Genomic DNA, 4,024 nt, shown 5'->3' on the forward strand with positions numbered 1-4,024 from the left:
ATATAAAAAAGCCATCAGAGGTAGAAGAGACTTCAATCCCAAGAAAGTAGCGAAGAGGTCCAAGATCGGACATAAGAAACTGCTCACTAAGACGGGCCTTTACAAAGGCAATATACTCGGGGTCGTCGCCAGTGATGATCATGTCATCAACATAGAGAAGAAGAAGAGTCCGACCACGAGGAGAAAGGTGGACAAACAATGCTGGATCATGAGCACTCGCTGAAAAACCAGCGGCAGTTACCATAGAGGCAAAATGCTCAAACCAGGCACGGTGGGCTTGCTTAAGGCCATAGAGAGAGCGACGAAGACGACATACCATGCCATCAGGAACAGAATACCCAGGTGGTGGTTGCATTATACCTCCTCACGCAGCTCACCGTTAAGAAAGGCATTCTTAACATCAAGCTGAGATATAGACCAGTGGCGTGCAGAGGCCACGGCAAGAAGTGTACGAATAGTGGTCATATGGGCCACAGGAGCAAAAGTCTCATCGTAATCACGACCATGCTCCTGCTGAAAACCACGAGCCACAAGACGAGCTTTGTAACGCTCAAGAGAACCATCGGAGCGAGTCTTAACCTTGTAGACCCACTTACAAGTGATGGGACGGACGCCTGGAGGAAGAGAAACAAGATCCCATGTACCAGTGCGTTCAAGAGCAGCAATCTTCTCTGCCATCGCAAACTGCCATTCAGGATGAACAACAACCTGACGATAAGAAGTCGGCTCAAGAACAGCAGCACCAGCGATTGAAAACCAAGGCGATCAACAGGCAGAAGCGGACGAGGACGCAAGCCATAGGTAGGCTGAGACGAGGAGGGCGACACATCAGCGGACGCATCCACATTACGTGAACGACGAGTGAAATACTGAGGAAAAGATGGAAGAATACGAGGAGGAATAGCCAAGGTAGAATCAGGAGGTGGAGACGAAGAAATCACCGGGGATGAAGGTGCAGACTCCGGTGACATGCGAGGTGAGGAAATCGTGGGAGATGGTGGCGGCAAATCGGCAAGATGTGGAGAAGTAGAGTGAGCAGGACAGAGAGACAAGGGCTCAACTGGAGTGATAGGTGTGTCAAGAAAAGTGAGGAAAGAGATATCCTCCACTGAAAAGGTCGAGGAAGATGGACGCGGTAGAAGGGACGAGACTCATCAAAAGTCACATCCCGAGAAATACGCATCCGACGACCGATAGGATCCCAACAACGATAGCCCTTATGCTCATCACTATAGCCTAAGAAAACACACTCAACAGACTGAGCGGTCAGTTTGGTGCGTTCGCGAGGGGCAAGAAAAACATAGCAAACACAGCCAAACAAGTGAAGCGTCGAATAATCAGGAGAACGATTAAAGAGACGCTCGAAAGGAACACCGCCCTGGAGAGCAGCGGATGGCTGAAGGTTGATGATATAGGTGGAGGTGAAGATAGCTTTGGCCCAAAAATGAGGTGGAAGAGAAGCGGCGATCATTAACGCACGAGCCGTCTTAAGAAGGTGGCGATGCTTTCGCTGAGCCACGCCATTCTGAGCATGAGCACCAGGACAAGAGAACTGAGGAAGAGTGCCCTGCTCAGCAAGAACACCACGCAACATCTTGGAAATATACTCGCCAGCGGAGTCGGCACGGAACACGCGAATAGGCGAAGAGAACTGGGTTCTGTGTGAACCATGGCAGCAAAACACTTATAGATGGAAAGAACCTCACCACGAGAAGTCATAAAATAAAGCCAAGTGTAACGAGAGAAATCATCTATGAAAATAATATAGTATCGATGGACCCCTTTCGAAGCGAAGGGAGCCGGACCCCATACATCAGAATGGACTAAATCAAAAGGACGCTGAGACACCGACTCACTAGTAGGATAAGGTAACTGAATCTGTTTTCCTAGTCTACAACCCTGACACTCTAAAGAGACATCTCCTGAGACAGACCCCAGAAGACCTCGACGGACTAATGACGACAAGCGAGACCCACAAAGATGACCAAGTCGATGATGCCACTGCTGGAAGGAGCCGGTAGCTGAAACGACAGAAGCGGATGGACTGGCGATAGTGGTGGCATCGGAAGGAACATGAAGCCAGTCTAGCTCCTAAAGCCCCTGAGAGTCATGGCGGCGAGGGCCAGGCCAACCAAAGTGTGCGTTCGACGATCCTGAACAGAACAAGAGTCAACGGCAAGGATGACGCGACAACCAGAATCAGTAAGTTGACCAGCAGAAAAAAGATTCATGATAAGTCGAGGAACATGAGCAACATCAGGAACAGAGTAAGAAGGTGTGATAAGATTGCCTCAACTAGCAACAGAAAGAGGAGTACCATCAGCAGTGAGTACATGAACAGGAAAATCAAGCGACTTAAGAGAGGACAAATTTGAAGAATGAGAAGACATATGAAAAGAAGCTCCGGAGTCCAGAACCCACGAGGATGTACCTGACTGTGTAGAGGGTGGTTGCTTAGTGCGGGAAGCATCAGTCACAGAAGCTGCAGTACCCGTCGAAGGAGAACCTGAAGCGGCAAGCAGACGCTTAAGTCACAGAATATCCTGCTCAGTCAAGGCGGTGGTTGAAGATGTCGAAGTAGAAGAAGAAGTCCCTGTAGCTGATGATTGCGCCTTATGCAGGTGTTTCTTCTTCTGGAAGCACTGATACTCAACATGACCATCCATATTGCAGTAGCCGCAGTGAGGACGACACCGACCCTGGCCACCCGTAGGAGTAGGCAAGAGCGGAGGAGCACTTGAGCGGGATGGGGTCGGTGCGGCAGGCGACATAACAGGAACTCGAGCAGCGAGCACAGAGGGAACCTCAAGTAGGCCAGCACCACGTAGGCGAGTCTCCTCAGCACGAATCTCAGAAAGCGCCTCCATGAGGGAGATACGACCACGAGCAAACAACTGAGCACGCCGGGGCTCAAACTCCTTACGGAGCCGAGATAAGAACTCGTAGACACGATGAAACTCCAAATCAGCACGCACAACCTGGCGAGCGGGAGGATGGTCCTGCAGCGACGGGGCGACGTTGACTGGATCGGAGGAGACGGCACACAGCGGTCTGGCACGCGGGACGAAGGAAAGAGCAGGCCAACGTGGACCTGCAGGAGAGAGGATCGGAGGTGGAGAGCCGACGGCAAGAGATAGAAGCAGCGGCGGCCACGAATTGGATCAACAACACGAGTTGCGACGTGCAACAAATTAACCTAGCTCTGATACCATGTTAAGCTTCATATGCACTAGTCAACGCAACCGAAAGTCCGAACTAATGGAAAGGGCTAGTGCAATCCAAATATACTGTAACACCTCCTCTCACGTGTGACAGGGAAGACAAGTCAACACGTGCAACCGGAAGAGAGCGACGACACGTGAAACTCACATATGACTCAAGAGGCCTATACGTGGACACAAATGGTGGCAAAGCAATTTTTAGATAAATTGCGCAAACCAGAACTTGAACTCAAGACCTTAGCTCCGATACCATGTTAGGAAATATGCAACTTGTATTTCCAGGAGGCCATAGGCCAGTATATATACATGTACAGGTGTGAAATATATGCAGGAAACCCCTTATACAATAGAGTAAATACCAAAGTTTACATGGCTGTATATATAATACTCTAACACACGCTTCCCCTCTCTTTGTCCCTTTTCCGCTTTCTCCCATGCGTGTGCACCTGAGAGCATGCGCGCGATCACCATCATTCTTGCATGTAATTCAAGACCACCACAAGTCGGGTGGGCCGACCCATGTCGTGACGGTCACCCGTGCTAATGGACCGACATGACTCACGTGGCTAGGTTTTGGTGGCACCTGGGATCTATCCACACGCGAATTGATGAGAGAGGAGGGTGCGACTGACTCAACGAAATAGCGCAGCTGCACTTTGTAGGATTTTAGGATCTATATACAAATATATCTAAAAAATCATATAGAATCACTTTGTCCAAAGAAGCCCTAAAAAGCTGTAAACATTTCGATTCCTGTTAATTAAATTAATTAATTATACTCGTCGCCTCTGTTCGGCCCCAAA

Source organism: Triticum aestivum, chromosome 1D (genome assembly GCF_018294505.1).
Source record: "Triticum aestivum cultivar Chinese Spring chromosome 1D, IWGSC CS RefSeq v2.1, whole genome shotgun sequence".
Classification (NCBI taxonomy): Eukaryota; Viridiplantae; Streptophyta; class Magnoliopsida; order Poales; family Poaceae; genus Triticum; species Triticum aestivum.